The sequence below is a fragment of the Pristiophorus japonicus genome, chromosome 23 (assembly GCF_044704955.1).
Source record: "Pristiophorus japonicus isolate sPriJap1 chromosome 23, sPriJap1.hap1, whole genome shotgun sequence".
Taxonomy (NCBI): Eukaryota; Metazoa; Chordata; class Chondrichthyes; family Pristiophoridae; genus Pristiophorus; species Pristiophorus japonicus.
In genome coordinates, this window is record NC_091999.1 from 39,299,404 (window position 1) to 39,313,388 (window position 13,985).

A 13,985-nucleotide genomic window follows, 5' to 3' on the forward strand; every position below is an offset into this window, starting at 1 on the left:
TATTTTTACTCCAGACAGGGATGTCCAATTGTTGAAGTTCATCCATGTGATTTTAAATGTTTTCCATTGCCTATCTGCCGTCAACCAATTAAGTATAATTTCCCAGTCCATTCTAGCCAATTCATGTCTCATACCATCGAAGTTACCTTTCCTTAAGTTCAGGACCCCAGTCTCAGAAATAATTGTTTCACTCCCACCTTAATAAAGAATTCAACCTTATTGTGGTTACTCTTCCCCAAGTGGGCCTCGCACAACAAGAATGCTAATTAGTCTTATCTCATTACACATCAACCAGTCTAGGATGGCCAGCCCTCCAGATGGTTCCTCGACATATTGGTCGAGTAAACCATCCCGAATACACTCCAGCAAATCCTCCTCCACCGTATTGCTACCAGTTTGGTTAGCCCAATCTATAAGTAGATTAAAGTCTCCCATGATAACTTCTGTACCTATGTTGCACACATCCCTACTTTCTTGTTTGATGCTGTCCCCAAACTCACTACGATTGTTTGGTGATACACAACTCCCACTAGCGTTTTCTTCCCTTTGATATTCCGCAGCTCCACCCACACAGATTCCACGCGAATGTCCTTCCTTACTATTGAGTTAATTTCCTCTTCCATCAGCAATGCCAGCCCACCTCCTTTTCCTTTCTGTCTATCCTTCCTGAATGGTGAATCTCCCTGGATGTTGCGTTCCCAGCCTTCGTCACCCAGGAGCCATTTCTCCGTGATGCCAATTACATCATATTCATTAATTGCTGCCTGTGCAGTTAATTTGTCCACCTTATTACGAATATTCCTCGCATTGAGGCAATGTGCCTTCAGGCTTGTTATCTTAACACACCTTGTCCCTTTAGAATTTGGCTGCAATATGGCCCTTTTTGGTTTTTGCCTTGGGTTTCTCTGCCCTCCACCTTTACTTTTCAGCCCCCATTTTACTTCCCTCTGTCTCCCTGCATAGTTTCCCATCCCACTGCCATATTAGTTTAACCCCTCCCCAACAACACGAGCAAACTCTCCCCTGTGGACATTGGTTCTCCACCGGTGGAAAGCGTCCAGTTTGCACTGGTCCCAGCTCCCCCAGAACCGGTTCCAATGTCCCAGGAAATTGAATCACTCCGTTCTGCACCACACATTCATCTGAGCTATCCTGCGATTCCTACTCTGACTCGCAGGTGGTATTGGGCGCTATCATGAAATTGCTACCTTTGAGGTCATATTTGTTAATTTACCTCCCAGCTCCCTAAATTCAGCTTGAAATTGCTCAGACAGAGTAAGTCAGACTCAAACACAAACACATAAAGAGCTCTCTTAAGACAGAGGTTGAGAGGCACAGAAACATTGCATAATCCCATTTCTTTGTCAGTTGAGAACGTTATAAAGTTATCGACATGTGCAGATTCAACAGAATATATTCAAGTATAACTGAGCAGGATGGGAGGAAACCGGTTTGAATTTAAAGATTTACGAGGAGTGGGGTTCGAACCCACGCAGCTATACACCCATTGGATTTTACGTCCAACGCCTAAACCACTCGGCCATCCTGGTTTTGTCAGCATTCGGATTTTATCTCTGTGAGAATCTGGGCTGCAGATCCACTCTCACAGACACAGGTTTTCAATGAGCATTTTCCAAAATTTATCCTAATATTGACACAGGGGCAACTCTGCTATTATTTTTCGAGTAATGCTCTGGAAACTTTCACATACACCCGAGGGTGCAGACGGAACTTGAATTTAACATTTCATCCGAAAGTCAACAGCTTCAACAATGCAAAATTTCCCAAGTTCTGCATTTGAGTGTCAGCCAAGATTCTCTGCTCAAGTCTCAGGAGTCGGACTTACACATACAGCCTCCTGATTCAGTCGAGAATGCTGCCAATGAACCAAAGCCGATACCAAAGCTCACATCCGTATTACTTTCCCCAAGTCTTTTTATAACGTTCCAGGACATATCGAAGTAATATTCAACATTTTGAAAAAGCTCCACCCTCGTCAGGGAATTAAACCCCGACCTCGCGCATGACAGGGAGGGATACTAACTCCTACACGAACGAGGAACTGACGGGTATTTGTTTTGTCAGAGCAGGAATCGAGCTGTGAACAGAACTGGACACCATGAGAAGTCGAAAGGCACTTTGAGAGACAGAGACAAACCGACAAACAGGGAGAGACAGACAGCGAGATAGATTCAACGTGAGACAGAAAGTATGAGACTGAGAAGGAGAGGCAGACTGAGTGAGAAAAAGACTCAAACACACACATATACAGAGATGTGTTTGTGTGTGCTCTATAAAGAGAGTGAGGGAAAGAGTGAGAGAAAGACAGTGACAAATACAGTGACAAAGAGAGAGACCGAGAAAGAGTAGCGACAGATAGAGAGATAGACAGAGATATAAACAGAAAATGATGGAAATACTCAGCAGGTTAGAGAAAGGAACTAACAGAGACAGGCAAAGAGAGAGACAGGTAGAGACATGGACAGACAGAGATGATGGGAATGAGAAAGACAGTCGGACAGAGAGACTGAGAGAATCCCATTGGAACAGAACTGGACATCGTGAGAAAGAGACAGATAAGTTGAGAGACAGGGAGAGTCAGATAGCGAGATAGATACAAAGAGAGACAGAAACTTTGAGCCTGAGAGGGAGGGTCAGACTGAATGACAGAAAGACTCAAACTCATACATACACAGAGATGTGTTTGTGTGCTCCATAAAGAGAGGGAGGCAAATAGTGATAGAATGATAGAGACAAAGACAGGGACAAAGAGAGAGACAAAGAGGGAGACAGATAGAGAGAAAGACAGATATAGAGAGAGATAGAGACAATAATTCGGTTCTGTCTTTACAAAGGAAGATACAAAAAAACTTCCAAATGTACTAGGGGACTGTGAGTCTAGTGAGAATGAGGAACTGAAAGATATCCTTATTGGCGGGAAATTGTGTTAGGGAAATTGATGGGATTAAATGCCGAAAAATTCCTGGGTCCTGATAGTCTGCATCCCAGAGTACTTAAGGAAGTGGCCCTAGAATAGTGGATGCATTGGTGATCATTTTCCAACAATCTATCAACTCTGGATCAGTTCCTATGGACTGGAGGGTAGCTAATGTGACGGCACTTTTAAAAAAATGAGGGAGAGAGATAGCGGGTAATTTAACACCGGTTAGCCTGACATCAGTAGTGCGGAAAATGTTGGAATCAATCATTAAGGATGAAATCGCAGCCCATTTGGAAAGCAGTGACAGGATCGGATGAGTCAGCATAGATTTATGAAATGGAAATCAGGCTTGACGAATCTTTTGGAATTTTTTGTGGATGGAACGAGTAGAGTGGACAAGGGAAAACCAGTGGATGTGGTGTATTTGGACTTTCAGTAGGCTTTTGACAAGGTCCCGCTCAAGAGATTGGTGCACAAAGTCCAAGCGCATGGTATTGGGATTAATGTACTGACATGGATAGAGAACTGGTTGGCAGACAGGAAGCAGAGAATCGGGATAAACAGGTCCTTTTCAGAATGGCAGGCAGTTACTAGTGGTGTGCCGCAGGGCTCAGTGCTGGGACCCCAGCTCTTTACAATATACATTAACGATTTGGTTGAAGGAACAGAGTGTAATTTCTCCAAGTTTGCGGATGGCACTAAACTGGGTGGCGGTGCGAGCTGTGAGGAGGATGCTAAGAGGCTGCAGGGTGACTTGGACAGATTAGGTGAGTGGGCAAATATATGGCAGATGCAGTATAATGTGGATAAATGTGAGGTTATCCATTTTGGGGGCAAAAACACGAAGGCAGAATATTATATGAATTGCGGCAGACTAGAAAAAGGGGAGGTGCAACGAGACCTGGGTGTCATGGTTTATCAGTCACTGAAAGTGGGCATGCAGGTACAGCAGGCGGTAAAGAAGGCAAATGGTATGCTGGCCTTCATAGCTAGGTGATTTGAATATAGGAGCAGGGAGACCATACAGCAGTTGTACAAGGCCTTAGTGAGGCCAGACCTGGTATATTGTGTTCAGTTTTGGTCTCCTAGTCTGAGGAAGGACGTTCTTGCCATTGAGGGAGTGCAGCAAACCAGTTGCCAAACAGTTCTCTATTCACGTCTGTACATTAATCCCAATATCATGCGCTTGGAATTTGTGCACCAATCTCTTGTGCGGGACCTTGTCAAAAGCCTATTGAAAGTGCACATACACCACATCCACTGGTTCTCCAATGTCCACTCTACTCGTTACATCCTCAAAAAATTCCAGAAGATTCATCAAGCATGATTTCCCTTTCATAAATCCATGCTGACTCGGTCCGATATTGTCAACAGACTGATTCCAGGGATGGCAGGATTGTCATATGAGGAGAGATAGGATCAACTGGGCCTTTATTCACTGCCGTTTAGAATGATAAGAGGGGATCTCATAGAAATATAACAGATTCTGACGGGACTGTACATGTTAGATGCAGGAAGAATGTTCTCGATGTTGGTGAAGTCCAGAACAAGGGGATATAGTCTTAGGATAAGGGATAGGCCATTTATCACTGAGATGAGGAGAAACTTTTTCACTCACATAGTTGTTGACCTGTGGAATTCCCTGCCGCAGAGAGTTGTTGATGCCAGTTCATTGGATATATTCAAGAGGGAGTTAGATATGGCCCTTACGGAGAAGGGGGTGAAGGGGTATGGAGAGAAAGCAGGAAAGGGGAACTGAAGGAATGATCAGCCATGAACATATTGAATGGTGGCGCAGGCTCGAAGGGCCTAATGGCCTACTCCTGCAGCTATTTTCTATGTTTCTATGTTTCTAAAACAGAAAATGATGAAAATACTCATCAGGTTAGAGACAGGGACAAAGTGAGACAGGCAAAGACATGGGCAGAGATGATGGGAAAGAGAATGACAGTCAGACAAAGAGTCTGAGAGAATCCCATTGGAACAGACGTGGGCACCGTGAGAAAGAGACAGATTGAGAGACAGAGACAAACAGAGAAAAAGGCACAAACAGAGTGAATCAGAGAGAGGCAGACTCAGACTCAAGCACACAGACACATGCACAGCTCTCTAAAGACAGAAAGGCAGAGACTGAGATACAGAGATACATTTCACTTTTCATTTCATGATCGGCTCAGAGTGTCACAGAGTTACAGAAAATTGTTGATTCAACAGATCAAAATTGGGTATCACTGATCAGCATGGGAGAAAATCAATGATAAATTAAAGAGATTCGAGGAGTGGGGTACGAACCCTCGTGGGAAAATCCCATTGAATTTTAAGGCCAACGCCTTAACCACTCGGCCACCCTGGTCCTTCCAGTGTTTCGATTCTGTATCTGTGAGAATCTGGGCTTCAACTCCACCCGACAGACACACACATACACATAGGGTTTCAGTGAGCACTTAGGAGCATTTTTATTAATATTGACACGGCGGCAACTCTCCTATTCTTTTTCGAGTAATGCTGTGATCCACCCGAGGGTGCAGACGGAGCTTTAATTTAACATTTCTTCCGAAAGTCAACAGCTTCAACAATGCAAAATTCCCCAAGTACTGCACTTGAGTGTCAGCCAAAATTATGGGTTCAAGTCTCAGGAGCGGGACTTAAACACACAAACTCCTGATTCAGTCGAGAATACCGCCACTGAACCAAAGCCGATACCAAAGTTCACATCCGTATTATTTTCCCCAAGTTTTTTAAAAAGTTCCAGGATGTACCAAATTCATGGTAATGATTTCCACAGACAGCTGCACATACACAGAGACAAACATACAGATAGACATACACAGACACACACACACATAAAATAACCAAAAATATACACGCATCAACATAGAAACATAGAAATTAGGTGCAGATATATGCCATTCGGCCCTTAGAGCCTGCACCACCATTCAATAACATCATGGCTTATCATTCAACCTCAGTACCCCTTTCCTGCTTTCTCTCCATACCCCTTCATCCCTTTAGCCGTAAGGGCAATATCTAACTCCCTTTTGAATATATCTAACGAACTAGCCTCAACGACTTTCTGCAATAGAAAATTTCACAGGTTAACCACTCTCTGAGTGAAAACGTTTCTCCTCATCTCATTTCTAATTGGTTTACCCCTTACTCAAAGACTGTGATCCTTGGTCCCGAACTCCCCAGCAGCGAGAACATTCTTCCAGCCTCTAAGCTGTCCAATCTCGTCAGAATTTTATATGTTTCTTTGAAATCTCCTCTCATTCTTCTAAACTCCAGTGGATACCAGCCCAGTTGATCCAGTCTCTCCTCATATGTCAGTCCTGCCATCCCGGCAATCAAGCTGGTGATCCTTCGCTGTACTCCCTCAATAGCAAGGACGTCCTTCCTCAGATTCGGAGACCAAAACTGAACACAATGTTCCAGGTGTGGCCTCACGGAAGCCCTGTACAACTGCAGTAAGACCTCCCTGCTCCTATACTCAAATCCCCTAGCTGTGAAGGGGAACATGCCATTTGCCTTCTTCACCGCCTGCTGCACCTGCATACCAAAAATCAATGACTGATGTATCATGACACCCAGATCAAGATATACAAAGAATGCCTTAGACAAATAGATGGATAGACAGGCAGGGTCACTGTTGCAACTTTGGCTGTCTTTTGCGTTTTTCAGTCGAGGATACTGCCGCTGAACCAAAGCTGATACTAAAGTTCACAAGCGTATTATTTTCCCCAAGTCTTTTTAAAAAGTTCCAGCACATACCAAATTCATGGTGATGACTTGCACATACAGTTGCACATACGCAGAGACATATATACAGATAGACAGACTCAGAGACACACACACCCACACACATAACCAAAAATATACATGCACCAACAGACATGCCTTAGACATATAGAGGGATAGACAGGCTGAATCACGATCGCTACTTTGGCTGATTATTGCGTTTTTCTATCCATATGTATCATCAATATTGCAGATTAATAAAAATGAGAAATAGATGTCAGTGATGAAATGTGTGGGACGTTATTCCGCCTATCTCAGGATCAGTTTTGCAAAAACCTGGTTAAATTGTAAAATGTAATGAAAAATGCTTTGAATTGTCGTCGGCATGATTCGAACCTACGCGCAGAAAACCCACAGAATTTCTAAACCATCGCTTTAACCACTCGGCACCAACTACTGCCGCTCTGGCACTTTAAATGTTACACAGAAAAAACTCAGTCATCCATCTGTGCGCAGCAGACGGCCACAGAATCCTGAAAAAGTCTCCGTTGCAAAAAGTCTGGAAGAGGCAATCTCCTCTCGCTGCATTTTTATTGTTCTATATTGCTCTGGAACTTTTTAACATGAATCTATACCAAGAAACAGAAGTAAAATTCGACATTTTGAAAAAGCTGCTTTTTCGTCGGGGAATTGAACCCGGTTCTCCCGCGTAAAAGGGGGGCATAATTATCACTATACGGACAAGGGAACGTGTTGCGTCAGAGCAGTAAACAAGCTGTGAACAGAAGTCGACAGACTCATTGATAGACAGACACAAACCGACAAACAGGGATAGACAGAATGCGAGAGAGACACAACGAGAGACAGAAAGGGTGAGACTGAAAAGTCAGTCAGAACAGCGAGAAAAAGACTCAAACACCTACATATACAGAGATGTGTAAGTGTGATCTATAAAAAGAGAGGGAAAGAGTGAGAGAAAGACAGTGATAAAGAAAGTGACAAGGTGAGAGACAGATAGAGAGAGAGCGACAGATAGAGAGAGAGACAAAGATTTCAACAGAAAATGATGGAAATACTCAGCAGGTTAGAGACAGGAACTATCAGCGACAGGCAAAGAGAGACAGACAGGCAGAAACGTAGACAGACAGAGATGATGGGAAAGAGTGAGACAGTCAGACAGAGAGACTGAGAGAATCCCATTCGAACAGAACTGGACACGGTGAGAAAGAGACAGACACATTGAGAACCAGAGACAAACAGGGAAACAGGGAGAGACAGACAGTGAGATAGAGACAAAGAGAGACATAAAGTTTGAGTCTGAAAGGGAGGATCAGAATGAATGAGAAAAAGACTCAAACACATACATACACAGAGATGTATTTGCGTGCTCCATAAAGAGAGGGAGGCAAATTGCGATGGAATGACAGAGAAAAGGACAGGGACAAAGAGAGAGACAAAGAGGGCGACAGATAGAGAGAAAGACAGATAGAGAGAGAGAGACATAGAGACAAAAACAGCAAATAATGGAAATATTATCAGGTTAGAGTCAGGGACTAACAGAGACAGGCAAAGACATGGACAGACAAAGATCATGGGACAGAGAGAGGCAGACTGAGAGAGACAAAGACTCAAACACACATACACAAACACAGCTCTCGAAAGGGAGAGAGCGGCAGAGACCGAGCGACACAGATACATTTCGCAATTTCATTTCATTATCGGCTCAGAGTGTCATATCGTTGCAGAAAATTGGAGATTCAGCAGATGAGAATCGGGTATCACTGAGCAGGATGGGAAATATCGACGTTTAATTAAGGAATTACCAGGACTGGGGTTCAAACCCACGCGGGTATAAACCCATTACATCTTAAATCCAACGCCTTTACCACTCGGCCATCCTGGTCCTGATCCTGTCAATGGTTGGTCTCTGCCTCTGTGAGAATCTAGGCTTCAGCCCCACCCCCACAGCGACACACAGACACACAGGATTTCAGGCAGCATTTACGAACATTTTTCTTAATATTGACACGGGCGCAACTCTCCTATTCTTTTTCGACTAAGGCTCTGGGAACTTTCACATCCACCCGAGGTTGCAGATGGAGTTTCAATTTAAAATTTCAGCCGATGGTCAACAGCTTCAACAATGCAACATTACCCAAGTACTGCATTTGAGTGTCAGCCAAGATGATGTGTTCAAGTCTCAGGGTTAGGACTTACACACACAACCTCCTGATTCAGTCGAGAATGGAGCCACTGAACCAAAATCGATCTCAAAGATCACAACCGTATTATTTTCCCCAAGTTTTTTTAAAAGTTCCAGGACGTACCAAATTCATGGTGATGATTTCCACAGAGAGTTGCACATACACAGAGACATACATACAGATAGACATACACAGACACACGTACACACAATAACCAAAGATATACACGCATCAACATAGAAACATAGAAACATAGAAATTTGGTGCAGGAATATGCCATTCGGCCCTTCGAGCCTGCACCACCATTCAATAAGATCATGGCTCATCATTCAACCTCAGTACCCCATTCCTGCTTTCTCTCCATACCCTTTGATCGCTTTAGCCGTAAGGGCCCTTTTGAATATATCTAACCAACTGGCCTCAATTACATTCTGCGGTAGAAAATTTCACACGTTAACCACTCTCTGAGTGAAGAAGTTTCTCCTCATCTCGGTCCTAAATGGCTTACACCTTATTCTTAGACTATGATCCTTGGTCTCGAACACCCCATCAACGGTAACATTCTTCCAGCCTCTAAGCTGTCCAATCTCGTCAGAATTTTATATGTTTCTATGAGATCCCTTCTCATTCTTCTAAACTCCAGTAGATACCAGCCCAGTTGATCCAGTCTCTCCTCATACGTCAGTCCTGCCATTGCGGGAATTATGCTGGTGACCTTCGCTGTGCTCCCTCAATAGCAAGGACGTCCTTCCTCAGATTTGGAGACCAAAACTGAACATAATATTCCAGGTGTGGCCTCACCAAGGCCCTGTACAACTGCAGTAAGACCTCCCTGCTCCTATACTCAAATCCCCTCAATATGAAGGCGAACATGCCATTTGCCTTCTTTACCGCCTTCTGCACCTGCATACCAACAATCAATGACTGATGTACCATGACACCCAGATTAAGATATAGACAGGTTGCCTTCGACAAATAGATGGATAGACAGGCAGGGTCACTGTCGCTACTTTGTCTTGCTTTTGCGTTTTTCAGTCGAGGATGCTGCCACTGAACCAAAGCCGATACCAAAGTTCACAATCGTATTATTTTCCCCAACACTTTTTAATAAGTTCCAGGACATACCAAATTCATGGAGATGATTTCCGCAGACAGTTGCACATACACAGAGACATATATAGATATAGACAGACACAGAGACACACGCACACACAAATAACCAAAAATATACATGCACCAACGGACATGCACATATGCCTTATACATATCGAAGGATAGACAGGCTGAATCACTGTCTCTACTTTGACTGATTTTTGCGTTTTTCTATCCGTATGTATCTTGAATATTGCAGATATTGAGATATTGCATAAAAATGAGAAATAGATGTCAGTGTTGAAAGGTGTGGGACGTTCTTCCGCCTTTCTCAGGATCAGTTTTGCAAAAACCTGGTTAAATTGTAAAATGGAATGAAAAATGCTGAGAATCGTAGCCGGCAAAATTCGTTCATGCGCGGGGAAAACCCAAAGGATTGCTCGACCATCGCGTTAACCACTCGGCCACAACTGCTGCGTCTCTGGCACTTTAAATGTTACTCAGAAAAAACTCAGTCATCCATCTCCGTTTGCAAAAAATCTGGAAGAGGCAATCTCCTCTTGCTGTATCTTTACTGTTCTATATTGCTCTGAAACTTTTTAATATGAATCTATACCAAGAAACAGAAGTAAAATTCGACATTTTGAAAAAGCTGCGTTTCCGTTGGGGATTTGAACCCGGTTCTCCAATGTAACAAGCAGGGATACTCACCACTACACGGGCTGCGTCAGAGCAGTTATCGAGCTGTGAACAGAAGTCGACAGACACATTGAGAGACAGAGACAAACAGGGAGAGACAGATAGCGAGAGAGAGAGACAACGAGAGACAGAAAGGGTGAGACTGAAAAGTCAGGCAGACTCTGAGAAAAAGACTCAAACACCTCCATATACAGAGATGTGTGTGTGTGATCAATAACGAGAGAGAGGGAAAGAGTGAAAGAAAGACAGTGATAAAGACAATGACAAGGAGAGAGACAGATAGAGAGAGAGCGACAGATCGAGAGAGAGGCAAAGATATAAACAGAAAATGATGGAAATACTCAGCAGGTTAGAGACAGGAATTACCAGCGACAGGCAAAGAGAGACAGATAGGCAGAAACATAGACAGACAGAGATGATGGGAAAGAGTGAGACAGTCAGACAGAGAGACTGAGAGAATCCCATTCGAACAGCACTGGACACCGTGAGAAAGTGACAGACACATTGAGAACCAGAGAAAAGGACAGGGACAAAGTGAGAGACAAAGAGGGAGACAGATAGAGAGAAAGACAGATAGAGAGAGAGACATAGAGACAAAAACAGAAAATAATGGAAATACTTATCAGGTTAGAGACAGCGACTAACAGAGACAGGCAAAGACATGGACAGACAGAGATAATGGGACAGAGAGAGACAGTCAGACAGAGAGTCTGAGAGAATCCCATTGCAACAGGACTGGACACCGTGAGAAAGAGACAGATTGAGAGACAGAGACAAACAGTGAAACAGGGACAGACAGAGTGGGTCAGACTGAGAGATACAAAGACTCAAACACACAAACACATACACAGCTCTCTAAAGAGAGAGAGGGACACAGATACATTTCACAATTTCATTTCATTATCGGCTCAGAGTGTCACATAGTTACAGAAAATTGGAGATTCAGCAGATGAAAATCAGGTATCACTGAGCAGGATGGGAAAAATCTCTGTTTAATGAAGGAATTACCAGGAGTGGGGTTTGCAGCCCCGCGGGTATAAATCCATTACATTTTACGTCCAACGCCTGTACCACTCGGCCATCCTGATCCTGATTCTGTCAGTGGTTGGACTCTGCCTCTGTGAGAATCTGGGCTTCAGCTCCACCCCCACAGCGATACACAGAGACATTGGATTTCAGTGAGCATTTACGAACATTTTTCGTAATATTGACACGGGCGCAGCTCTCCTATTATTTTTCGACTAAGACTCTGGGAACTTTCACATCCACCCGAGGGTGCAGATGGAGCTTCAACAATGCAACATTCCCCAAATAGTGCATTTGAGTGTCATCCAAGATGATGTGTTCAAGTCTCAGGAGTGGGACTTACACACACAACCTCCTGATTCAGTCGAGAATGGAGCCACTGTCCCAAAACCGATACCAAAGTTCACAAACGTATTATTTTCCCGAAGCTTTTTTTAAAGTTCCAGGACGTACCAAATTCATGGTGATGATTTCCACAGACAGTTGCAGCTACACAGAGACATTCATACAGATAGACATACACAGACACACGCACACACAATAACCAAAACTTTGCACGCATCAACATAGAAACATAGAGACATAGAAATTAGGTGCAGGAATATGCCATTCGGCCCTTCGATCATGGCTCATCATTCAACCTCAGTACCCCTTTCCTGCTTTCTCTCCATACCCCTTGATCGCTTTAGCCGTAAGGGCCATATCTAACTCCCTTTTGAATATATCTAACGAACTGGCCTCAACGACTTTCTGCGGTAGAAAATGTCACAGGTTAACCACTCTCTGAGTGAAGCAGTTTCTCCTCATCTCGGTCCTAGATGGCTTACTCCTTACTCTTAGACTGTAATCCTTCGTCTCATACTCCCTAGCAACGAGAACATTCTTTCAGCGTCTAAGCTGTCCAATCTCGTCAGAATGTTATATGTTTCTGTATGATCCCCTCTCATTCTTCTAAACTCCAGTGGATACCAGCCCAGTTGATCCAGTCTCTCCTCATATGTAAATCCTGCCATCCCGGGAATCATGCTGGTGAACCTTCGCTGTGCTCCCTCAATAGCAAGGACTTCCTTGCTCAGATTCGGGGACCAAAACTGAACACAATATTCCAGGTGTGGCCGCACCAAGGCCCTGTACAACTGCAGTAAGACCTCCCTGCTCCTATACTCAAATCTCCTAGCTATGAAGGCGAACATGCCATTTGCCTTCTTCACCACCTGCTGCACCTGCATGCAACTTTCAATGACTGATGTACCATGACACCCAGATCAAGATATACACAGGTTGCCTTCGAAAAATAGATGGATAGACAGGCAGTGTCACTGTCGCTACTGTGGCTGCCTTTTGCGTTTTTCTATCCGTATGTATCGTGAATACTGCAAATTAATGAAAGAAAGAAAACAGCGGCTGCGTCGAAAGATGTGGGACGTTGCTCCATCTATCTCAGAATCAGTTTTGCAGTAACGTGGTTAAATTGTGAAACAGAATGAAATATGCTGTGAAACATAGTCGGCAGGATTCAAACCTGCTCAGAGAAACCCCGATAGATTTTTTGTCCATTGTCTAACCCACTCGGCCACGACTACTGGCTCGCTGCATCATTAAATGTTACTCAGATAACTCAGTCATCCATCTCTGTGCAGCAGACGGCCACAGAATCCGGAAAAAGACTCCGTTTGCTAAAAATCTGGAAGAGGCAATCTCCTCTACCTGTATTTGTACTGTTCTATATTGCTCTGGAACTTTTTAAGATGAATCAACAACAATAAACAGAAGTAAAATTCTGCATTTTGTAAATGCTGCCACCGCGTCGGGAAGCAGAACCACGGTCTCCGGCGGAACAGGCGGGGATACTCACCACTATACTAACGATCATGAGTTCTATCAGAGGAGGAATCGAGCTGTGAACAGAACTGGACACCATGAGAAGTCGACAGACACATTGAGAGACAGAGACAATCCGACAAACAGGGAGAGACAGACAGCGAGATAGAAACAACGAGAGACAGAAAGTGTAAGACTGAGAAGGAGAGGCAGACTGAGTGACAAAAAAGAAACAAACACACACATATACAGAGATGTGTGTATGTGTGATCTATTAAGAGAGAGAGGTAAGAGTGAGAGAAAAACAATGATACAGTCAGTGACATGGAGATAAACAGGCAGAGAAAGAGAGCGATAGAGACGAAAACAGAAAATGATGGAAATACTTCTCAGCTTACAGGCAGGGACTAACAGAGGCAGGCAAATACATGGACAGACCGAAATGATGGGAAAGAAAGAGCCAGTCA

The 13,985-nt window shown here is 43.8% G+C and overlaps 2 non-coding genes across 2 annotated transcripts; both read right to left on the reverse strand.

The window, feature by feature from the left end:
* Positions 1-1,467: 1,467 nt before the first annotated feature.
* trnal-uaa (transfer RNA leucine (anticodon UAA)) lies at positions 1,468-1,550 on the reverse strand. Its single transcript has one exon. It is a non-coding gene; the product is annotated as a tRNA-Leu (tRNA).
* A 6,946-nt stretch (positions 1,551-8,496) lies between these two features.
* On the reverse strand, positions 8,497-8,579 carry trnal-uaa (transfer RNA leucine (anticodon UAA)). Its single transcript has one exon. It is a non-coding gene; the product is annotated as a tRNA-Leu (tRNA).
* Between the last annotated feature and the right edge of the window lie 5,406 nt (positions 8,580-13,985).